General features: G+C 46.1%; 9 non-coding genes and 4 pseudogenes across 9 annotated transcripts; 12 read left to right on the top strand and 1 right to left on the bottom strand.

Annotated features, from left to right (window-relative positions):
• Positions 1-2,096: 2,096 nt before the first annotated feature.
• LOC145982557 (U2 spliceosomal RNA) lies at positions 2,097-2,201 on the bottom strand (annotated as a pseudogene).
• Positions 2,202-7,869: 5,668 nt separating this feature from the next.
• LOC145982620 (U2 spliceosomal RNA) lies at positions 7,870-8,057 on the top strand. The gene has a single exon (XR_014441120.1). It is a non-coding gene; the product is annotated as a U2 spliceosomal RNA (small nuclear RNA).
• Positions 8,058-9,175: 1,118 nt separating this feature from the next.
• LOC145982579 (U2 spliceosomal RNA) lies at positions 9,176-9,368 on the top strand. The gene has a single exon (XR_014441081.1). It is a non-coding gene; the product is annotated as a U2 spliceosomal RNA (small nuclear RNA).
• A 1,118-nt stretch (positions 9,369-10,486) lies between these two features.
• On the top strand, positions 10,487-10,679 carry LOC145982578 (U2 spliceosomal RNA). The gene has a single exon (XR_014441080.1). It is a non-coding gene; the product is annotated as a U2 spliceosomal RNA (small nuclear RNA).
• A 1,118-nt stretch (positions 10,680-11,797) lies between these two features.
• Positions 11,798-11,990, top strand: LOC145982577 (U2 spliceosomal RNA). Its single transcript, XR_014441079.1, has one exon. It is a non-coding gene; the product is annotated as a U2 spliceosomal RNA (small nuclear RNA).
• A 1,118-nt stretch (positions 11,991-13,108) lies between these two features.
• On the top strand, positions 13,109-13,301 carry LOC145982576 (U2 spliceosomal RNA). The gene has a single exon (XR_014441078.1). It is a non-coding gene; the product is annotated as a U2 spliceosomal RNA (small nuclear RNA).
• Positions 13,302-15,156: 1,855 nt separating this feature from the next.
• LOC145982566 (U2 spliceosomal RNA) lies at positions 15,157-15,294 on the top strand (annotated as a pseudogene).
• Positions 15,295-16,412: 1,118 nt separating this feature from the next.
• Positions 16,413-16,605, top strand: LOC145982575 (U2 spliceosomal RNA). Its single transcript, XR_014441077.1, has one exon. It is a non-coding gene; the product is annotated as a U2 spliceosomal RNA (small nuclear RNA).
• A 1,118-nt stretch (positions 16,606-17,723) lies between these two features.
• Positions 17,724-17,916, top strand: LOC145982574 (U2 spliceosomal RNA). The gene has a single exon (XR_014441076.1). It is a non-coding gene; the product is annotated as a U2 spliceosomal RNA (small nuclear RNA).
• A 1,855-nt stretch (positions 17,917-19,771) lies between these two features.
• LOC145982565 (U2 spliceosomal RNA) lies at positions 19,772-19,909 on the top strand (annotated as a pseudogene).
• Positions 19,910-21,027: 1,118 nt separating this feature from the next.
• LOC145982573 (U2 spliceosomal RNA) lies at positions 21,028-21,220 on the top strand. Its single transcript, XR_014441075.1, has one exon. It is a non-coding gene; the product is annotated as a U2 spliceosomal RNA (small nuclear RNA).
• A 1,855-nt stretch (positions 21,221-23,075) lies between these two features.
• On the top strand, positions 23,076-23,213 carry LOC145982564 (U2 spliceosomal RNA; annotated as a pseudogene).
• A 1,118-nt stretch (positions 23,214-24,331) lies between these two features.
• On the top strand, positions 24,332-24,524 carry LOC145982569 (U2 spliceosomal RNA). The gene has a single exon (XR_014441074.1). It is a non-coding gene; the product is annotated as a U2 spliceosomal RNA (small nuclear RNA).
• Positions 24,525-24,602: the final 78 nt, after the last annotated feature.

Here is a 24,602-nt window from a genome sequence, read left to right as displayed (position 1 = left end):
TCCAACTCTAAATCAATCAAACCGGTCTCTTCAACAGTGTAAGTCTGAGCACCTGGGGCATTAAAGGGAGGCACATTGTTAGAGTCATCAGGATAAACATAATCCGTACTAGAACCAAATGTTTCATTTATAATCCTGAAATTTTCACCATTGACCCTAACTCCGCTACTCGTGGTTTCTACATCATGGTCGTTATAAGTGACTTGCCTCAATTCTGGTGGGTTGGGGTCCGACTGGATGATGGGTCCCTCTAGAGAGTCCGAAAGGTAGCCATCCAGCTGAGCATCACTGATGTCCTGGGCTTCTGGGATGGTCACCAGTTTACTAGAGTCCAGAGGACGACTCCACAACGCAATATCTTTGCTATTGCCTTCGATCCCGGTAACTTGAATTGGGATAGGGGTAGAGGTGGCAACAACTAAATTCTCCTTGTCAAGCAAATGAGTATCAGACGGGTTATCGTCATCGTCATTAACAGTCAAGAACTCGTTATTGTCCTCAAACAGTAAGCTTCCGTTGATCATCCCTACATAGCTTTTATTACCCGTAATGCTTAAAGTATCATTAATAGTCACATTATTCTCGACTACCAAATCTTCAACTACACCTAGGGGACTATCACTAACACACTCTTCACATGAGCTTTTACAGACCTTAAAGTGTGATTTTCCTTGTTTTAATAAGTCAAATAGTAACCCACATTTCGAACATTTAAAGGTCAGCAAAGTACCTTTATGGTATTTTTTGACATGTTTATATAGGTCATTGTGAGTTTTATATTCACCGAAGGTACCCCTTTTGGCAGAGCCACTAGCAATATTAGTAAAGCATTTGGTGCATTTAAATGTAGAAGGAAGAGGAATTTCAAGAATCACACTATCCTCTTCCATTGTTGATCGACACGAGCTAACAGACATATTAGAACAACAAAATAAGAATATTATAGTTCTTAGTTATAAACGATAACTATACCCGCTCTTAAAGATGGGATCTTCATCATCGGTCCGGTCCAGTCCGCCATTAAGTCCCGCTGCAGTCTTCAAGGTAACAGAGGCCAAATCTCTTGACAGGGCAAGTTCACTGCTGGAAGCGGCCTTCGCTGGTATGCCCCAGACCTAGGCAACACACCCCAGAATGACACGGACTGGCTCCTCACTGGATCGCAGTCCACCTCCTATGGTCGGAGCTGGCTCCCCGCCGGATGGCAGTCCACCCCTCCTATCAGGGGCTGGCACGTCCCTGAAACTTCGGCGAAACGGGGGCTGGCTCCCTGCTGGATGGTACTCCTCCAGAGCTTCGGCGATACGGGTGCTGGTTCCCCGCTGGATGGTACGCCTCAGCACGCCTCTGAAACCTCGGAAGAACGGGGGCTGAATCCCCGCTGGATGGTACGCCCCTGGAGCTTCGGCGGCACAGGGGCTGGAACCCCGCTGGATGGTACTCCTCAGCACGCCTCTGGAATCTCGGAAGAACGGGGGCTGGATCCCCGCTGGATGGTACGCCTCAGGAGCTTCGGCGGGACAGGGGCTGGTTCCCTGCTGGATGGTACTCCTCCAGAGCTTCGGCGATACGGGTGCTGGTTCCCCGCTGGATGGTACGCCTCAGCACACCTCTGGAACCTCGGAAGAACGGGGGCTGAATCCCCGCTGGATGGTACGCCCCTGGAGCTTCGGCGGCACAGGGGCTGGAACCCCGCTGGATGGTACGCCTCAGCACGCCTCTGGAACCTCGGAAGAACGGGGGCTGGATACCCGCTGGATGGTACGCCTCAGCACGCCTCTGGAACCTCGGAAGAACGGGGGCTGGATCCCCGCTGGATGGTACGCCTCAGGAGCTTCGGCGGGACAGGGGCTGGATCCCTGCTGGATGGCAGTCCACCTCTACCAGTCAGGGCCAGCTCGCCTCTGGAACCTCGGAAGAACGGGGGCTGGATCTCCGCTGGATGGTACGCCTCTGGAGTATTTCGGCGAGATGAGGGCTGGCACCTGCTGAATGGCAGTCAACTTTTCTTCAAGTACTATAACAGAGAAAACACGAATATAAGCTAAAAGACAAAAAATACGCAGTTAGAGACTGTTCAGCCAAGGCCCGTCTCTTTTAAGTATATGCCAAAAAATATCAAAGTGTAGCCCGTTATTAATAATTAAGCTGATAAGAACAGATACTACACTTTGATCTTAGCCAAAAGGCCGAGAAGCGATGGGGTTTGGTTTTTTTTTTTTTTTTTTTTTTTTTTTTTTTTTTTTTTTTTCCCTTGCTAGCCAAGCTAGCTACCTGTTAGAGGGTTACGCCCTCTGTAAGGGAAGTGATATTTAGTGATTTTGTGATTGAAAATACGATTGTTGGTCTATGTGTATTTTGAATAAAAGTGGTTGAGTGAAAAAATAAATAAAACTGTGCATCGTAAGTTAACGTGTAATTTTATATATTTGAGGCAGAAAAAAAAAAAAAAAAAAAATTATTAAGCCTGTCATGATTGATGTCAGGGTCGTATGGAATATTAGGCGAGTGTGGGGTATATATGCGGAAGAGGTTCATCAACATTATATATCTCGAAGCGGTCTCTATTAGGATGATTTGGAGGTAAGGTATTAAGATAAAGCGTGAGGAGCAGTGATAACGGAGTATGGTAATAACGGGGTGGAGTGTCATGAAGAGCATCATAATAGGCTGTATTCTGCAGTAGTGGATGTTCCTGTGCGACCCGTGAGGTTATGTAGCGGATGCGAAGTGTTTCTAGATGGAACAGGATGTGTGGAAAAGTCATCCTGGCATACAATAATCTGGTGGGGCTGGGTAAGGATATCCTATAGGCAGTGCGAAGAGCATGTCTTTCTAGTATTTGAAGTTTCTCGTAGAAGGATGGTGCTGCAGATATCCAGGCTGTAAAACCATAGGTAAGAATTGGACGGAGCATAGCTTTGTATGTCATGATAACCAGTTCAGCCTTCAAGCCCCAGGTTGTCCCACACACTCGTTTCATTAGGTTTAGTCTTATTTTTGCTTTACTGGTTAAAATATCAAGGTGAGCTTTCCAAGTGAGGTGTTGATCGAAAACGACACCGAGGTACGTCAAAGTTTTGGAAGATTTTATTAGGGAGTTTTGTACCTTGATAGCTAGCAAATCTGGATTTCTATGGACCCGTGAACGACAACCCTCCGGCAGGAATACTATTGCTTTTGTCTTTGTACAATTTATTAGGAGTCTCCAACGGCGGCACCAGGAAACAAAGACATCGACTGTTCTTTGTAGGTGCTGATTCAGTTGATGGATTGTTCGCCCTAACGCCAGAAAGCCCGTATCGTCAGCATATTGGAATGTATGAACATCAGGTGGGGGACAAGGTAAATCTGCCACATACAGTAAATATAACAACGGTGAGAGTACTGAACCTTGTGGGACTCCCGAGTGGAGAAATATTGGGTGTGATAGGCTATTGTAGATAGATACATAGGATAGTCGATTTGATATAAAGTTATAAATCAAACGAATATAACAGGAAGGTAACTGAAATTTGGTTAGTTTATAGATGAGACCTGGATGCCACACCTTATCAAATGCCTTTTCTAGGTCGAATAACAATAAACAGGATGGTTTTAAGGCATTGTATTGATTGGTAATCATAGTAGTGAGCCGAAGGAGTTGATCATTAATACAAAAGGAAGGTCTAAATCCTGCTTGTTGGAGAGGAAGTAAGTTTTTTGCAGTCAAGTGGGCATGCAGTCTCTTTACCAGAATCTTTTCGAGAATTTTACTGAACACAGATGTAAGTTGTATTGGTCGATAGGAGTTTATCGATTGTGGAGATTTGTTGGGTTTGAGAAACATCAAGGTTTTTGATGCTTTCCATGCTATAGGAAAAAACCCAGTGCGAAGGATGAATGTGTATATCCCTGCCAAGATGGTAAGGAGAGCAATGGGACATTCTTTAATAAGTCGGTAAGAAAGAGAATCGAATCCAGGGGCAGTATTTCGTCTGTGTTGTAGCGTCAGTTGTATATCTCCGGCGCTGATGGGGTTGGTTAATATATTATCGTCAGGTAGTGTGTGAGTATTTGCAGGTTTTAAATCATCATCATTGAAATTAAAGGAATCCACCGGATGACGGCGTATTGGTGGTTCTGGAGAAATCGGAGTGAATATGTCTTGCAGATTGCCAGCGAATGCGTCAGCTTTTTCTTCATCAGTTTGCAGAGGTGTTTCTTGAAGAAATACAGGGTATGAGGTGGATGATTTTTGCCCAGTTAGACCTTTGAGTCTATACCAGAATTGGGTTGTATTTGAAGATCTATTCAGCTGGTTGCAAGCATGAGTCCAGTTTAACCTTTTGTAAGCAACGATGTAATTGTGCACAGTGCGCTGTAATTGACGATGATGTCGCAGGGAATCAAGGTTACCGGTTCGAATATAGTCCCTGTACAGCTGACGGGAACGAGTTATCATGGTTAGATATCGAGGAGGAAGATTTGGTTTGTTGGGGAGAACTTTAGTTCGTGGCACATGTAGAGAAGTTGCGGTTTGAATTTCTTGAGTAATTCGATCGACCACATTGGTAAGGTCTTCTTCTGTGGTAGGAATTATTAAATCCGATGTCGCTTCTTGGATATGATCTCTGTAGGCTGGCCAATTCGCTTTATCGTAATGGAGAACATATCGAGAGCGTGATGGACCAGTGGTTCCATTGTTTCTGCAGCGAAGTGTAAGTTTTATTGGCAGGTGGTCACTACCTAGTGTACCAAGAACTTTAATAGTGCATTTCTGTGCGAGATTTGCAGAAGTGATAACAACATCTGGAGTTGACTGAGAGATGGGTCTTGTATGCTCTGGGATATGATGTTTTATTCCAGTGGTTTGAGTGGTAATGAACTGAGAGAATTGCGTTCGTTCTAGGAGAGGTCGACTATGTATATTGATGTCGGCCATTATGATATAATTCCGAAAGTTTAGTGATACATGCTGCATAAAGTCGTAAGGAATTGGATGTTTTGGTCGCACGTAAATTGTGACCAAGGTAATACTCATACTTTTTAGATAGAATGTAGTTACATTATGCTCTGGTATATTCATAAGTGGAATCTGGTGATGTCGAAAGGGGATTTTTGGGGAGAAACCTATTGCAGTACCTCCACTTGCCCTCAGTCCTGGTTGTGGATTGTCACATCGATGTAGCGTATAATATGGTATACGACAGGGTGTCCATGGTGTGAGGAAGGTTTCATTCAAAAGAAACGCTGTTATCCCTTCCTCTACTAATAGTTGTTCAAATAGAATTTTATGGAATGGAAGTGAACGGATATTCAAAAATAAAACCTTCAAATCCATTATCAATGTATTATAAACAGCTTCAAACTGTAGTTTCATGTTGGTTCGAGTAAAAGTGTACATACGGACCAGAATAGGTAGCATGAAATTGAACATTAAATATGCTCTTAGCGGCGTAGGTGATTTGCTGTAATATATGGGGTCTTATAAATGGGTGGATATTTTGAAGAGTCACCGTCACAAAGTTGAGCATTTTGCCTAGTGTAACTGGTGTGTTGAGAAGGTCTTCCGTGTTTGATTCTGGAATTCGAATTGGAACCGTCAGCTCTGGGTGATCTTCTTCAGGTTTCGGTCTGGATTTGCAGCGGTAGCTGTACGTTGGGTGCTGGTCGTTACACGTAGCGCATTTTGGTGGTTGTTGCAAGTTTCTGCATTCTTTGGTGCTATGGTCATCTGCACAGTAACCGCACTTAGGTTTTTTGTGACATTGGTTGGTGTGGTGAGTATTATATTCTTGACAGTTTTCGCAGCGGATTGGAAGTGGTGCTTGTGATTTGGATGGTTCCACTCGATATTTTCCTTTATATATGTAAGCTCCACTTTGAAGAAGATTATCTATGGTGTGTTGATCCGGTGTTAAAACCCGGATCATATATGTAGGGCCGTGGTTACTGTGGATTCGCAGGCAGCGAGCTATGGTGTGTCCTTCAAGTTTTAGTTCTTCAGTTACTTCTTCATCGGTAAGGGATGGATCGACTCCTCGAATGACTACCGACAGCATTGGTGTCCGTTTTGGTGGGGGAGCTTGTTTTTGAGTAGCCTGCTTGAGTTGAGAAAAGGTGGCCTTAGGGCCGAATATTTCGTAGCTGACCTTGTTCCTTATGGTGGTCATTAGGGTTGCATCAGGGGATTTAATGATAATCCCATTCCTGCTGAACACTATCTGTTCAATCATGGCTCGTGGAAGATACTTTAAGAGCTGGTTTAGGACTTGTTTTGGATTTGAAAATTTAGGATCGTAATTGGTGAGTAAAAAGTTGTGAATGGGATTGACTTGGTTTTCATGGTATTGAGAGGAAGTCTTCTGATGGCTGGGTTGTTTGGTTTCTGTTGCGACTATCTTAGTTGGGGACCTGGATCGGGATCTATCTGTTACAAGTGATCGTTGAGAGTCTCTTCTCCTACGATCTTTTTCATGGGAACGCTTCTCTTGGGCGCCACTTCCAGAAGGTGGTCGGGGGGGTGGTTCTGGCATGATGGCAGGTAGTCCTTTATGGTACCCGTAAGGTTCCATATATGTTGAGCCGTAGGGCTCAGAGCGGAATTATTAGCAACTAGATCCCAGGAATCTTTGAATTTCTTCTAAACAAGACAGAATTCACACAAGTGCTGCAAACGGGAATTGCGTGCACAGTTTGCTCCAGATATAACTGGGTGGCAAACACAGGTTGCTCCTGTACAAGCACGTGTTGCAGTACAGTTCGCTACAAAGTGCTGTAAACGTGGATTGCAGCACAGTTCGCGATGCACAATCAAGGCTTCAGTTGTCACCGTTAGGTTTTCACCTTGATTCTCGGGGATTGGGCCTCCCCGGATGCCATGATGTGGGGGTTTGGTGCAAAAAGTGTAAAAATGTACGTGAACAACAGCTTACCTGGCCGTGGGAGTCACAGTTCCGTTGACCCTGCAGATTGATCACAAGATTTCTGATCACAAATGAACATGTATTTAAACGCAGGCCAGAAGGACACATTTAATTGATGTCTGAGATTTGCCGATATGCACCACAATTTGTCAGGGTGAGGAAAGGAAGTGATCTGGAGTGACACTTTTTGAGGGCCAGGTACTTATACCAATGGCTAGAAAACAGGTTCCGTTTCCGGTGCTCTGAGAAATTCCCTCGCGCAGCGTGGATTTTCCCTCACTGGCGCACGATCGTAGAGTCGTCACTGGTTTCCCGCCATTGGACGCCCAAGCTGCTAATATTTCTGGATCGCAGTAAATAGAATGAAATGCGGCCATCGGGGAATGTAGGTAGCATTGGCCCAACTTGACTCTAGTTTCGCAGTGTACAACTAAAAAGCAACGCATGTGGGTTTACGTAATACCTTTTAATATAAGTGTGTGTATTGCAGAAATAGAAAAGAGGCCACATGAGGAGGAAAAAGTGTAAAATTGCAGAAGTGGATACATTTCGCGAAACGAAATTGTTCCCATTTGACACCGAAAAGGTGCCTGTTGCACACACCGTGAATGCCTCGGTACGGGTTTAAACGAACGGGAGACAAGCTGTGACGCTGTATTGAGCATTGCGAAAGGTTGTGGAGAAAAGTGATATGAAAGAAAGATAGGCACAGAGAGGACAATTTGAGTGGTGTGCATGTGTGAATCGCCTTACCTAAAGTGACAAATGAACATTGGAAATTACCTAGAGAAATCGAGGACATGGTTCATGTGTGGGCGAGCCTCTGTGCTGGAGTGGTCAGTGTTAAGCGTTACGAAGAGAGGGAAGTTGGAAATATAGAAAATGTTCCATCCTGCTATCCATCGTCGCGATTATCCGAAATGGTAGTAACGCGACGTAAAGGGAAGTGAAAGAAGTAGAGTAAGCTTTTCAATGGAAATGTCGCATGTTCTGTATCTGTTCTTATCAGCTTAATATCTGATACGACCTGCATTGCAGGTCCAGTATATTAAACTGATTTTTGGAAACAGGTGAGGCGGTCGTGGCTTGCCACACCCTCACCACCTGTCGGCCCGGCATTGCAGTACAGTCGGGAACGGCAGACCTTATCGAATGCAAAAAAAAACGATTAACCCAAAAATGTGTTTAATATTTTGGATTTCTGCAATGTCAATTGATCGGATATTTAGTTGACTACAGAACATGCGACATTTCCATTGAAAAGCTTACTCTACTTCTTTCACTTCCCTTTACGTCGCGTTACTACCATTTCGGATAATCGCGACGATGGATAGCAGGATGGAACATTTTCTATATTTCCAACTTCCCTCTCTTCGTAACGCTTAACACTGACCACTCCAGCACAGAGGCTCGCCCACACATGAACCATGTCCTCGATTTCTCTAGGTAATTTCCAATGTTCATTTGTCACTTTAGGTAAGGCGATTCACACATGCACACCACTCAAATTGCCCTCTCTGTGCCTATCTTTCTTTCATATCACTTTTCTCCACAACCTTTCGCAATGCTCAATACAGCGTCACAGCTTGTCTCCCGTTCGTTTAAACCCGTACCGAGGCATTCACGGTGTGTGCAACAGGCACCTTTTCGGTGTCAAATGGGAACAATTTCGTTTCGCGAAATGTATCCACTTCTGCAATTTTACACTTTTTCCTCCTCATGTGGCCTCTTTTCTATTTCTGCAATACACACACTTATATTAAAAGGTATTACGTAAACCCACATGCGTTGCTTTTTAGTTGTACACTGCGAAACTAGAGTCAAGTTGGGCCAATGCTACCTACATTCCCCGATGGCCGCATTTCATTCTATTTACTGCGATCCAGAAATATTAGCAGCTTGGGCGTCCAATGGCGGGAAACCAGTGACGACTCTACGATCGTGCGCCAGTGAGGGAAAATCCACGCTGCGCGAGGGAATTTCTCAGAGCACCGGAAACGGAACCTGTTTTCTAGCCATTGGTATAAGTACCTGGCCCTCAAAAAGTGTCACTCCAGATCACTTCCTTTCCTCACCCTGACAAATTGTGGTGCATATCGGCAAATCTCAGACATCAATTAAATGTGTCCTTCTGGCCTGCGTTTAAATACATGTTCATTTGTGATCAGAAATCTTGTGATCAATCTGCAGGGTCAACGGAACTGTGACTCCCACGGCCAGGTAAGCTGTTGTTCACGTACATTTTTACACTTTTTGCACCAAACCCCATCGCTTCTCGGCCTTTTGGCTAAGATCAAAGTGTAGTATCTGTTCTTATCAGCTTAATATCTGATACGACCTGCATTGCAGGTCCAGTATATTAAACTGATTTTTGGAAACAGGTGAGGCGGTCGTGGCTTGCCACACCCTCACCACCTGTCGGCCCGGCATTGCAGTACAGTCGGGAACGGCAGACCTTATCGAATGCAAAAAAAAACGATTAACCCAAAAATGTGTTTAATATTTTGGATTTCTGCAATGTCAATTGATCGGATATTTAGTTGACTACAGAACATGCGACATTTCCATTGAAAAGCTTACTCTACTTCTTTCACTTCCCTTTACGTCGCGTTACTACCATTTCGGATAATCGCGACGATGGATAGCAGGATGGAACATTTTCTATATTTCCAACTTCCCTCTCTTCGTAACGCTTAACACTGACCACTCCAGCACAGAGGCTCGCCCACACATGAACCATGTCCTCGATTTCTCTAGGTAATTTCCAATGTTCATTTGTCACTTTAGGTAAGGCGATTCACACATGCACACCACTCAAATTGCCCTCTCTGTGCCTATCTTTCTTTCATATCACTTTTCTCCACAACCTTTCGCAATGCTCAATACAGCGTCACAGCTTGTCTCCCGTTCGTTTAAACCCGTACCGAGGCATTCACGGTGTGTGCAACAGGCACCTTTTCGGTGTCAAATGGGAACAATTTCGTTTCGCGAAATGTATCCACTTCTGCAATTTTACACTTTTTCCTCCTCATGTGGCCTCTTTTCTATTTCTGCAATACACACACTTATATTAAAAGGTATTACGTAAACCCACATGCGTTGCTTTTTAGTTGTACACTGCGAAACTAGAGTCAAGTTGGGCCAATGCTACCTACATTCCCCGATGGCCGCATTTCATTCTATTTACTGCGATCCAGAAATATTAGCAGCTTGGGCGTCCAATGGCGGGAAACCAGTGACGACTCTACGATCGTGCGCCAGTGAGGGAAAATCCACGCTGCGCGAGGGAATTTCTCAGAGCACCGGAAACGGAACCTGTTTTCTAGCCATTGGTATAAGTACCTGGCCCTCAAAAAGTGTCACTCCAGATCACTTCCTTTCCTCACCCTGACAAATTGTGGTGCATATCGGCAAATCTCAGACATCAATTAAATGTGTCCTTCTGGCCTGCGTTTAAATACATGTTCATTTGTGATCAGAAATCTTGTGATCAATCTGCAGGGTCAACGGAACTGTGACTCCCACGGCCAGGTAAGCTGTTGTTCACGTACATTTTTACACTTTTTGCACCAAACCCCATCGCTTCTCGGCCTTTTGGCTAAGATCAAAGTGTAGTATCTGTTCTTATCAGCTTAATATCTGATACGACCTGCATTGCAGGTCCAGTATATTAAACTGATTTTTGGAAACAGGTGAGGCGGTCGTGGCTTGCCACACCCTCACCACCTGTCGGCCCGGCATTGCAGTACAGTCGGGAACGGCAGACCTTATCGAATGCAAAAAAAAACGATTAACCCAAAAATGTGTTTAATATTTTGGATTTCTGCAATGTCAATTGATCGGATATTTAGTTGACTACAGAACATGCGACATTTCCATTGAAAAGCTTACTCTACTTCTTTCACTTCCCTTTACGTCGCGTTACTACCATTTCGGATAATCGCGACGATGGATAGCAGGATGGAACATTTTCTATATTTCCAACTTCCCTCTCTTCGTAACGCTTAACACTGACCACTCCAGCACAGAGGCTCGCCCACACATGAACCATGTCCTCGATTTCTCTAGGTAATTTCCAATGTTCATTTGTCACTTTAGGTAAGGCGATTCACACATGCACACCACTCAAATTGCCCTCTCTGTGCCTATCTTTCTTTCATATCACTTTTCTCCACAACCTTTCGCAATGCTCAATACAGCGTCACAGCTTGTCTCCCGTTCGTTTAAACCCGTACCGAGGCATTCACGGTGTGTGCAACAGGCACCTTTTCGGTGTCAAATGGGAACAATTTCGTTTCGCGAAATGTATCCACTTCTGCAATTTTACACTTTTTCCTCCTCATGTGGCCTCTTTTCTATTTCTGCAATACACACACTTATATTAAAAGGTATTACGTAAACCCACATGCGTTGCTTTTTAGTTGTACACTGCGAAACTAGAGTCAAGTTGGGCCAATGCTACCTACATTCCCCGATGGCCGCATTTCATTCTATTTACTGCGATCCAGAAATATTAGCAGCTTGGGCGTCCAATGGCGGGAAACCAGTGACGACTCTACGATCGTGCGCCAGTGAGGGAAAATCCACGCTGCGCGAGGGAATTTCTCAGAGCACCGGAAACGGAACCTGTTTTCTAGCCATTGGTATAAGTACCTGGCCCTCAAAAAGTGTCACTCCAGATCACTTCCTTTCCTCACCCTGACAAATTGTGGTGCATATCGGCAAATCTCAGACATCAATTAAATGTGTCCTTCTGGCCTGCGTTTAAATACATGTTCATTTGTGATCAGAAATCTTGTGATCAATCTGCAGGGTCAACGGAACTGTGACTCCCACGGCCAGGTAAGCTGTTGTTCACGTACATTTTTACACTTTTTGCACCAAACCCCATCGCTTCTCGGCCTTTTGGCTAAGATCAAAGTGTAGTATCTGTTCTTATCAGCTTAATATCTGATACGACCTGCATTGCAGGTCCAGTATATTAAACTGATTTTTGGAAACAGGTGAGGCGGTCGTGGCTTGCCACACCCTCACCACCTGTCGGCCCGGCATTGCAGTACAGTCGGGAACGGCAGACCTTATCGAATGCAAAAAAAAACGATTAACCCAAAAATGTGTTTAATATTTTGGATTTCTGCAATGTCAATTGATCGGATATTTAGTTGACTACAGAACATGCGACATTTCCATTGAAAAGCTTACTCTACTTCTTTCACTTCCCTTTACGTCGCGTTACTACCATTTCGGATAATCGCGACGATGGATAGCAGGATGGAACATTTTCTATATTTCCAACTTCCCTCTCTTCGTAACGCTTAACACTGACCACTCCAGCACAGAGGCTCGCCCACACATGAACCATGTCCTCGATTTCTCTAGGTAATTTCCAATGTTCATTTGTCACTTTAGGTAAGGCGATTCACACATGCACACCACTCAAATTGCCCTCTCTGTGCCTATCTTTCTTTCATATCACTTTTCTCCACAACCTTTCGCAATGCTCAATACAGCGTCACAGCTTGTCTCCCGTTCGTTTAAACCCGTACCGAGGCATTCACGGTGTGTGCAACAGGCACCTTTTCGGTGTCAAATGGGAACAATTTCGTTTCGCGAAATGTATCCACTTCTGCAATTTTACACTTTTTCCTCCTCATGTGGCCTCTTTTCTATTTCTGCAATACACACACTTATATTAAAAGGTATTACGTAAACCCACATGCGTTGCTTTTTAGTTGTACACTGCGAAACTAGAGTCAAGTTGGGCCAATGCTACCTACATTCCCCGATGGCCGCATTTCATTCTATTTACTGCGATCCAGAAATATTAGCAGCTTGGGCGTCCAATGGCGGGAAACCAGTGACGACTCTACGATCGTGCGCCAGTGAGGGAAAATCCACGCTGCGCGAGGGAATTTCTCAGAGCACCGGAAACGGAACCTGTTTTCTAGCCATTGGTATAAGTACCTGGCCCTCAAAAAGTGTCACTCCAGATCACTTCCTTTCCTCACCCTGACAAATTGTGGTGCATATCGGCAAATCTCAGACATCAATTAAATGTGTCCTTCTGGCCTGCGTTTAAATACATGTTCATTTGTGATCAGAAATCTTGTGATCAATCTGCAGGGTCAACGGAACTGTGACTCCCACGGCCAGGTAAGCTGTTGTTCACGTACATTTTTACACTTTTTGCACCAAACCCCATCGCTTCTCGGCCTTTTGGCTAAGATCAAAGTGTAGTATCTGTTCTTATCAGCTTAATATCTGATACGACCTGCATTGCAGGTCCAGTATATTAAACTGATTTTTGGAAACAGGTGAGGCGGTCGTGGCTTGCCACACCCTCACCACCTGTCGGCCCGGCATTGCAGTACAGTCGGGAACGGCAGACCTTATCGAATGCATATGGCTAAGATCAAAGTGTAGTATCTGTTCTTATCAGCTTAATTATTAATAACGGGCTACACTTTGATATTTTTTGGCATATACTTAAAAGAGACGGGCCTTGGCTGAACAGTCTCTAACTGCGTATTTTTTGTCTTTTAGCTTATATTCGTGTTTTCTCTGTTATAGTACTTGAAGAAAAGTTGACTGCCATTCAGCAGGTGCCAGCCCTCATCTCGCCGAAATACTCCAGAGGCGTACCATCCAGCGGAGATCCAGCCCCCGTTCTTCCGAGGTTCCAGAGGCGAGCTGGCCCTGACTGGTAGAGGTGGACTGCCATCCAGCAGGGAACCAGCCCCTGTCCCGCCGAAGCTCCTGAGGCGTACCATCCAGCGGGGATCCAGCCCCCGTTCTTCCGAGGTTCCAGAGGCGTGCTGAGGCGTACCATCCAGCGGGTATCCAGCCCCCGTTCTTCCGAGGTTCCAGAGGCGTGCTGAGGCGTACCATCCAGCGGGGTTCCAGCCCCTGTGCCGCCGAAGCTCCAGGGGCGTACCATCCAGCGGGGATTCAGCCCCCGTTCTTCCGAGGTTCCAGAGGTGTGCTGAGGCGTACCATCCAGCGGGGAACCAGCACCCGTATCGCCGAAGCTCTGGAGGAGTACCATCCAGCAGGGAACCAGCCCCTGTCCCGCCGAAGCTCCTGAGGCGTACCATCCAGCGGGGATCCAGCCCCCGTTCTTCCGAGATTCCAGAGGCGTGCTGAGGAGTACCATCCAGCGGGGTTCCAGCCCCTGTGCCGCCGAAGCTCCAGGGGCGTACCATCCAGCGGGGATTCAGCCCCCGTTCTTCCGAGGTTTCAGAGGCGTGCTGAGGCGTACCATCCAGCGGGGAACCAGCACCCGTATCGCCGAAGCTCTGGAGGAGTACCATCCAGCAGGGAGCCAGCCCCCGTTTCGCCGAAGTTTCAGGGACGTGCCAGCCCCTGATAGGAGGGGTGGACTGCCATCCGGCGGGGAGCCAGCTCCGACCATAGGAGGTGGACTGCGATCCAGTGAGGAGCCAGTCCGTGTCATTCTGGGGTGTGTTGCCTAGGTCTGGGGCATACCAGCGAAGGCCGCTTCCAGCAGTGAACTTGCCCTGTCAAGAGATTTGGCCTCTGTTACCTTGAAGACTGCAGCGGGACTTAATGGCGGACTTGGACCGGACCGATGATGAAGATCCATCTTTAAGAGCGGGTATAGTTATCGTTTATAACTAAGAACGATAATATTCTTATTTTGTTGTTCTAATATGTCTGTTAGCTCGTGTCGATCAACAATGGAAGAGGATAGTGTGATTCTTGAAATTCCTCTTCCTTCTACATTTAAATGCACCAAATGCTTTACTAATATTGCTAGTGGCTCTGCCAAAAGGGGTACCTTCGGTGAATATAAAACTCACAATGACCTATATAAACATGTCAAAAAATACCATAAAGGTACTTTGCTGACCTTTAAATGTTCGAAATGTGGGTTACTATTTGACTTATTAAAACAAGGAAAATCACACTTTAAGGTCTGTAAAAGCTCATGTGAAGAGTGTGTTAGTGATAGTCCCCTAGGTGTAGTTGAAGATTTGGTAGTCGAGAATAATGTGACTATTAATGATACTTTAAGCATTACGGGTAATAAAAGCTATGTAGGGATGATCAACGGAAGCTTACTGTTTGAGGACAATAACGAGTTCTTGACTGTTAATGACGATGACGATAACCCGTCTGATACTCATTTGCTTGACAGGGAGAATTTAGTTGTTGCCACCTCTACCCCTATCCCAATTCAAGTTACCGGGATCGAAGGCAATAGCAAAGATATTGCGTTGTGGAGTCGTCCTCTGGACTCTAGTAAACTGGTGACTGATTAAATATTAAACTGATTTTTGGAAACAGGTGAGGCGGTCGTGGCTTGCCACACCCTCACCACCTGTCGGCCCGGCATTGCAGTACAGTCGGGAACGGCAGACCTTATCGAATGCAAAAAAAAACGATTAACCCAAAAATGTGTTTAATATTTTGGATTTCTGCAATGTCAATTGATCGGATATTTAGTTGACTACAGAACATGCGACATTTCCATTGAAAAGCTTACTCTACTTCTTTCACTTCCCTTTACGTCGCGTTACTACCATTTCGGATAATCGCGACGATGGATAGCAGGATGGAACATTTTCTATATTTCCAACTTCCCTCTCTTCGTAACGCTTAACACTGACCACTCCAGCACAGAGGCTCGCCCACACATGAACCATGTCCTCGATTTCTCTAGGTAATTTCCAATGTTCATTTGTCACTTTAGGTAAGGCGATTCACACATGCACACCACTCAAATTGCCCTCTCTGTGCCTATCTTTCTTTCATATCACTTTTCTCCACAACCTTTCGCAATGCTCAATACAGCGTCACAGCTTGTCTCCCGTTCGTTTAAACCCGTACCGAGGCATTCACGGTGTGTGCAACAGGCACCTTTTCGGTGTCAAATGGGAACAATTTCGTTTCGCGAAATGTATCCACTTCTGCAATTTTACACTTTTTCCTCCTCATGTGGCCTCTTTTCTATTTCTGCAATACACACACTTATATTAAAAGGTATTACGTAAACCCACATGCGTTGCTTTTTAGTTGTACACTGCGAAACTAGAGTCAAGTTGGGCCAATGCTACCTACATTCCCCGATGGCCGCATTTCATTCTATTTACTGCGATCCAGAAATATTAGCAGCTTGGGCGTCCAATGGCGGGAAACCAGTGACGACTCTACGATCGTGCGCCAGTGAGGGAAAATCCACGCTGCGCGAGGGAATTTCTCAGAGCACCGGAAACGGAACCTGTTTTCTAGCCATTGGTATAAGTACCTGGCCCTCAAAAAGTGTCACTCCAGATCACTTCCTTTCCTCACCCTGACAAATTGTGGTGCATATCGGCAAATCTCAGACATCAATTAAATGTGTCCTTCTGGCCTGCGTTTAAATACATGTTCATTTGTGATCAGAAATCTTGTGATCAATCTGCAGGGTCAACGGAACTGTGACTCCCACGGCCAGGTAAGCTGTTGTTCACGTACATTTTTACACTTTTTGCACCAAACCCCATCGCTTCTCGGCCTTTTGGCTAAGATCAAAGTGTAGTATCTGTTCTTATCAGCTTAATATCTGATACGACCTGCATTGCAGGTCCAGTATATTAAACTGATTTTTGGAAACAGGTGAGGCGGTCGTGGCTTGCCACACCCTCACCACCTGTCGGCCCGGCATTGCAGTACAGTCGGGAACGGCAGACCTTATCGAATGCAAAAAAAAACGATTAACCCAAAAATGTGTTTAATATTTTGGATTTCTGCAATGTCAATTGATCGGATATTTAGTTGACTACAGAACATGCGACATTTCCATTGAAAAGCTTACTCTACTTCTTTCACTTCCCTTTACGTCGCGTTACTACCATTTCGGATAATCGCGACGATGGATAGCAGGATGGAACATTTTCTATATTTCCAACTTCCCTCTCTTCGTAACGCTTAACACTGACCACTCCAGCACAGAGGCTCGCCCACACATGAACCATGTCCTCGATTTCTCTAGGTAATTTCCAATGTTCATTTGTCACTTTAGGTAAGGCGATTCACACATGCACACCACTCAAATTGCCCTCTCTGTGCCTATCTTTCTTTCATATCACTTTTCTCCACAACCTTTCGCAATGCTCAATACAGCGTCACAGCTTGTCTCCCGTTCGTTTAAACCCGTACCGAGGCATTCACGGTGTGTGCAACAGGCACCTTTTCGGTGTCAAATGGGAACAATTTCGTTTCGCGAAATGTATCCACTTCTGCAATTTTACACTTTTTCCTCCTCATGTGGCCTCTTTTCTATTTCTGCAATACACACACTTATATTAAAAGGTATTACGTAAACCCACATGCGTTGCTTTTTAGTTGTACACTGCGAAACTAGAGTCAAGTTGGGCCAATGCTACCTACATTCCCCGATGGCCGCATTTCATTCTATTTACTGCGATCCAGAAATATTAGCAGCTTGGGCGTCCAATGGCGGGAAACCAGTGACGACTCTACGATCGTGCGCCAGTGAGGGAAAATCCACGCTGCGCGAGGGAATTTCTCAGAGCACCGGAAACGGAACCTGTTTTCTAGCCATTGGTATAAGTACCTGGCCCTCAAAAAGTGTCACTCCAGATCACTTCCTTTCCTCACCCTGACAAATTGTGGTGCATATCGGCAAATCTCAGACATCAATTAAATGTGTCCTTCTGGCCTGCGTTTAAATACATGTTCATTTGTGATCAGAAATCTTGTGATCAATCTGCAGGGTCAACGGAACTGTGACTCCCACGGCCAGGTAAGCTGTTGTTCACGTACATTTTTACACTTTTTGCACCAAACCCCATCGCTTCTCGGCCTTTTGGCTAAGATCAAAGTGTAGTATCTGTTCTTATCAGCTTAATATCTGATACGACCTGCATTGCAGGTCCAGTATATTAAACTGATTTTTGGAAACAGGTGAGGCGGTCGTGGCTTGCCACACCCTCACCACCTGTCGGCCCGGCATTGCAGTACAGTCGGGAACGGCAGACCTTATCGAATGCATATGGCTAAGATCAAAGTGTAGTATCTGTTCTTATCAGCTTAATTATTAATAACGGGCTACACTTTGATATTTTTTGGCATATACTTAAAAGAGACGGGCCTTGGCTGAACAGTCTCTAACTGCGTATTTTTTGTCTTTTAGCTTATATTCGTGTTTTCTCTGTTATAGTACTTGAAGAAAAGTTGACTGCCATTCAGCAGGTGCCAGCCCTCATCTCGCCGAAATACTCCAGAGGCGTACCATCCAGCGGAGATCCAGCCCCCGTTCTTCCGAGGTTCCAGAGGCGAGCTGGCCCTGACTGGTAGAGGTGGACTGCCATCCAGCAGGGAACCAGCCCCTGTCCCGCCGAAGCTCCTGAGGCGTACCATCCAGCGGGGATCCAGCCCCCGTTCTTCCGAGGTTCCAGAGGCGTGCTGAGGCGTACCATCCAGCGGGTATCCAGCCCCCGTTCTTCCGAGGTTCCAGAGGCGTGCTGAGGCGTACCATCCAGCGGGGTTCCAGCCCCTGTGCCGCCGAAGCTCCAGGGGCGTACCATCCAGCGGGGATTCAGCCCCCGTTCTTCCGAGGTTCCAGAGGTGTGCTGAGGCGTACCATCCAGCGGGGAACCAGCACCCGTATCGCCGAAGCTCTGGAGGAGTACCATCCAGCAGGGAACCAGCCCCTGTCCCGCCGAAGCTCCTGAGGCGTACCATCCAGCGGGGATCCAGCCCCCGTTCTTCCGAGATTCCAGAGGCGTGCTGAGGAGTACCATCCAGCGGGGTTCCAGCCCCTGTGCCGCCGAAGCTCCAGGGGCGTACCATCCAGCGGGGATTCAGCCCCCGTTCTTCCGAGGTTTCAGAGGCGTGCTGAGGCGTACCATCCAGCGGGGAACCAGCACCCGTATCGCCGAAGCTCTGGAGGAGTACCATCCAGCAGGGAGCCAGCCCCCGTTTCGCCGAAGTTTCAGGGACGTGCCAGCCCCTGATAGGAGGGGTGGACTGCCATCCGGCGGGGAGCCAGCTCCGACCATAGGAGGTGGACTGCGATCCAGTGAGGAGCCAGTCCGTGTCATTCTGGGGTGTGTTGCCTAGGTCTGGGGCATACCAGCGAAGGCCGCTTCCAGCAGTGAACTTGCCCTGTCAAGAGATTTGGCCTCTGTTACCTTGAAGACTGCAGCGGGACTTAATGGCGGACTGGACCGGACCGATGATGAAGATCCCATCTTTAAGAGCGGGTATAGTTATCGTTTATAACTAAGAACTATAATATTCTTATTTTGTTGTTCTAATATGTCTGTTAGCTCGTGTCGATCAACAATGGAAGAGGATAGTGTGATTCTTGAAATTCCTCTTCCTTCTACATTTAAATGCACCAAATGCTTTACTAATATTGCTAGTGGCTCTGCCAAAAGGGGTACCTTCGGTGAATATAAAACTCACAATGACCTATATAAACATGTCAAAAAATACCATAAAGGTACTTTGCTGACCTTTAAATGTTCGAAATGTGGGTTACTATTTGACTTATTAAAACAAGGAAAATCACACTTTAAGGTCTGTAAAAGCTCATGTGAAGAGTGTGTTAGTGATAGTCCCCTAGGTGTAGTTGAAGATTTGGTAGTCGAGAATAATGTGACTATTAATGATACTTTAAGCATTACGGGTAATAAAAGCTATGTAGGGATGATCAACGGAAGCTTACTGTTTGAGGACAATAACGAGTTCTTGACTGTTAATGACGATGACGATAACCCGTCTGATACTCATTTGCTTGACAGGGAGAATTTAGTTGTTGCCACCTCTACCCCTATCCCAATTCAAGTTACCGGGATCGAAGGCAATAGCAAAGATATTGCGTTGTGGAGTCGTCCTCTGGACTCTAGTAAACTGGTGACTGATTAAATATTAAACTGATTTTTGGAAACAGGTGAGGCGGTCGTGGCTTGCCACACCCTCACCACCTGTCGGCCCGGCATTGCAGTACAGTCGGGAACGGCAGACCTTATCGAATGCAAAAAAAAACGATTAACCCAAAAATGTGTTTAATATTTTGGATTTCTGCAATGTCAATTGATCGGATATTTAGTTGACTACAGAACATGCGACATTTCCATTGAAAAGCTTACTCTACTTCTTTCACTTCCCTTTACGTCGCGTTACTACCATTTCGGATAATCGCGACGATGGATAGCAGGATGGAACATTTTCTATATTTCCAACTTCCCTCTCTTCGTAACGCTTAACACTGACCACTCCAGCACAGAGGCTCGCCCACACATGAACCATGTCCTCGATTTCTCTAGGTAATTTCCAATGTTCATTTGTCACTTTAGGTAAGGCGATTCACACATGCACACCACTCAAATTGCCCTCTCTGTGCCTATCTTTCTTTCATATCACTTTTCTCCACAACCTTTCGCAATGCTCAATACAGCGTCACAGCTTGTCTCCCGTTCGTTTAAACCCGTACCGAGGCATTCACGGTGTGTGCAACAGGCACCTTTTCGGTGTCAAATGGGAACAATTTCGTTTCGCGAAATGTATCCACTTCTGCAATTTTACACTTTTTCCTCCTCATGTGGCCTCTTTTCTATTTCTGCAATACACACACTTATATTAAAAGGTATTACGTAAACCCACATGCGTTGCTTTTTAGTTGTACACTGCGAAACTAGAGTCAAGTTGGGCCAATGCTACCTACATTCCCCGATGGCCGCATTTCATTCTATTTACTGCGATCCAGAAATATTAGCAGCTTGGGCGTCCAATGGCGGGAAACCAGTGACGACTCTACGATCGTGCGCCAGTGAGGGAAAATCCACGCTGCGCGAGGGAATTTCTCAGAGCACCGGAAACGGAACCTGTTTTCTAGCCATTGGTATAAGTACCTGGCCCTCAAAAAGTGTCACTCCAGATCACTTCCTTTCCTCACCCTGACAAATTGTGGTGCATATCGGCAAATCTCAGACATCAATTAAATGTGTCCTTCTGGCCTGCGTTTAAATACATGTTCATTTGTGATCAGAAATCTTGTGATCAATCTGCAGGGTCAACGGAACTGTGACTCCCACGGCCAGGTAAGCTGTTGTTCACGTACATTTTTACACTTTTTGCACCAAACCCCATCGCTTCTCGGCCTTTTGGCTAAGATCAAAGTGTAGTATCTGTTCTTATCAGCTTAATATCTGATACGACCTGCATTGCAGGTCCAGTATATTAAACTGATTTTTGGAAACAGGTGAGGCGGTCGTGGCTTGCCACACCCTCACCACCTGTCGGCCCGGCATTGCAGTACAGTCGGGAACGGCAGACCTTATCGAATGCATATGGCTAAGATCAAAGTGTAGTATCTGTTCTTATCAGCTTAATTATTAATAACGGGCTACACTTTGATATTTTTTGGCATATACTTAAAAGAGACGGGCCTTGGCTGAACAGTCTCTAACTGCGTATTTTTTGTCTTTTAGCTTATATTCGTGTTTTCTCTGTTATAGTACTTGAAGAAAAGTTGACTGCCATTCAGCAGGTGCCAGCCCTCATCTCGCCGAAATACTCCAGAGGCGTACCATCCAGCGGAGATCCAGCCCCCGTTCTTCCGAGGTTCCAGAGGCGAGCTGGCCCTGACTGGTAGAGGTGGACTGCCATCCAGCAGGGAACCAGCCCCTGTCCCGCCGAAGCTCCTGAGGCGTACCATCCAGCGGGGATCCAGCCCCCGTTCTTCCGAGGTTCCAGAGGCGTGCTGAGGCGTACCATCCAGCGGGTATCCAGCCCCCGTTCTTCCGAGGTTCCAGAGGCGTGCTGAGGCGTACCATCCAGCGGGGTTCCAGCCCCTGTGCCGCCGAAGCTCCAGGGGCGTACCATCCAGCGGGGATTCAGCCCCCGTTCTTCCGAGGTTCCAGAGGTGTGCTGAGGCGTACCATCCAGCGGGGAACCAGCACCCGTATCGCCGAAGCTCTGGAGGAGTACCATCCAGCAGGGAACCAGCCCCTGTCCCGCCGAAGCTCCTGAGGCGTACCATCCAGCGGGGATCCAGCCCCCGTTCTTCCGAGATTCCAGAGGCGTGCTGAGGAGTACCATCCAGCGGGGTTCCAGCCCCTGTGCCGCCGAAGCTCCAGGGGCGTACCATCCAGCGGGGATTCAGCCCCCGTTCTTCCGAGGTTTCAGAGGCGTGCTGAGGCGTACCATCCAGCGGGGAACCAGCACCCGTATCGCCGAAGCTCTGGAGGAGTACCATCCAGCAGGGAGCCAGCCCCCGTTTCGCCGAAGTTTCAGGGACGTGCCAGCCCCTGATAGGAGGGGTGGACTGCCATCCGGCGGGGAGCCAGCTCCGACCATAGGAGGTGGACTGCGATCCAGTGAGGAGCCAGTCCGTGTCATTCTGGGGTGTGTTGCCTAGGTCTGGGGCATACCAGCGAAGGCCGCTTCCAGCAGTGAACTTGCCCTGTCAAGAGATTTGGCCTCTGTTACCTTGAAGACTGCAGCGGGACTTAATGGCGGACTGGACCGGACCGATGATGAAGATCCCATCTTTAAGAGCGGGTATAGTTATCGTTTATAACTAAGAACTATAATATTCTTATTTTGTTGTTCTAATATGTCTGTTAGCTCGTGTCGATCAACAATGGAAGAGGATAGTGTGATTCTTGAAATTCCTCTTCCTTCTACATTTAAATGCACCAAATGCTTTACTAATATTGCTAGTGGCTCTGCCAAAAGGGGTACCTTCGGTGAATATAAAACTCACAATGACCTATATAAACATGTCAAAAAATACCATAAAGGTACTTTGCTGACCTTTAAATGTTCGAAATGTGGGTTACTATTTGACTTATTAAAACAAGGAAAATCACACTTTAAGGTCTGTAAAAGCTCATGTGAAGAGTGTGTTAGTGATAGTCCCCTAGGTGTAGTTGAAGATTTGGTAGTCGAGAATAATGTGACTATTAATGATACTTTAAGCATTACGGGTAATAAAAGCTATGTAGGGATGATCAACGGAAGCTTACTGTTTGAGGACAATAACGAGTTCTTGACTGTTAATGACGATGACGATAACCCGTCTGATACTCATTTGCTTGACAGGGAGAATTTAGTTGTTGCCACCTCTACCCCTATCCCAATTCAAGTTACCGGGATCGAAGGCAATAGCAAAGATATTGCGTTGTGGAGTCGTCCTCTGGACTCTAGTAAACTGGTGACTGATTAAATATTAAACTGATTTTTGGAAACAGGTGAGGCGGTCGTGGCTTGCCACACCCTCACCACCTGTCGGCCCGGCATTGCAGTACAGTCGGGAACGGCAGACCTTATCGAATGCAAAAAAAAACGATTAACCCAAAAATGTGTTTAATATTTTGGATTTCTGCAATGTCAATTGATCGGATATTTAGTTGACTACAGAACATGCGACATTTCCATTGAAAAGCTTACTCTACTTCTTTCACTTCCCTTTACGTCGCGTTACTACCATTTCGGATAATCGCGACGATGGATAGCAGGATGGAACATTTTCTATATTTCCAACTTCCCTCTCTTCGTAACGCTTAACACTGACCACTCCAGCACAGAGGCTCGCCCACACATGAACCATGTCCTCGATTTCTCTAGGTAATTTCCAATGTTCATTTGTCACTTTAGGTAAGGCGATTCACACATGCACACCACTCAAATTGCCCTCTCTGTGCCTATCTTTCTTTCATATCACTTTTCTCCACAACCTTTCGCAATGCTCAATACAGCGTCACAGCTTGTCTCCCGTTCGTTTAAACCCGTACCGAGGCATTCACGGTGTGTGCAACAGGCACCTTTTCGGTGTCAAATGGGAACAATTTCGTTTCGCGAAATGTATCCACTTCTGCAATTTTACACTTTTTCCTCCTCATGTGGCCTCTTTTCTATTTCTGCAATACACACACTTATATTAAAAGGTATTACGTAAACCCACATGCGTTGCTTTTTAGTTGTACACTGCGAAACTAGAGTCAAGTTGGGCCAATGCTACCTACATTCCCCGATGGCCGCATTTCATTCTATTTACTGCGATCCAGAAATATTAGCAGCTTGGGCGTCCAATGGCGGGAAACCAGTGACGACTCTACGATCGTGCGCCAGTGAGGGAAAATCCACGCTGCGCGAGGGAATTTCTCAGAGCACCGGAAACGGAACCTGTTTTCTAGCCATTGGTATAAGTACCTGGCCCTCAAAAAGTGTCACTCCAGATCACTTCCTTTCCTCACCCTGACAAATTGTGGTGCATATCGGCAAATCTCAGACATCAATTAAATGTGTCCTTCTGGCCTGCGTTTAAATACATGTTCATTTGTGATCAGAAATCTTGTGATCAATCTGCAGGGTCAACGGAACTGTGACTCCCACGGCCAGGTAAGCTGTTGTTCACGTACATTTTTACACTTTTTGCACCAAACCCCATCGCTTCTCGGCCTTTTGGCTAAGATCAAAGTGTAGTATCTGTTCTTATCAGCTTAATATCTGATACGACCTGCATTGCAGGTCCAGTATATTAAACTGATTTTTGGAAACAGGTGAGGCGGTCGTGGCTTGCCACACCCTCACCACCTGTCGGCCCGGCATTGCAGTACAGTCGGGAACGGCAGACCTTATCGAATGCATATGGCTAAGATCAAAGTGTAGTATCTGTTCTTATCAGCTTAATTATTAATAACGGGCTACACTTTGATA

Source organism: Lepisma saccharinum, unplaced genomic scaffold, assembly GCF_977018435.1.
Source record: "Lepisma saccharinum unplaced genomic scaffold, izLepSacc3.1 HAP1_SCAFFOLD_250, whole genome shotgun sequence".
NCBI classification, from domain to species: domain Eukaryota; kingdom Metazoa; phylum Arthropoda; class Insecta; order Zygentoma; family Lepismatidae; genus Lepisma; species Lepisma saccharinum.
This window is presented reverse-complemented; position numbering and strand designations above follow the sequence as displayed.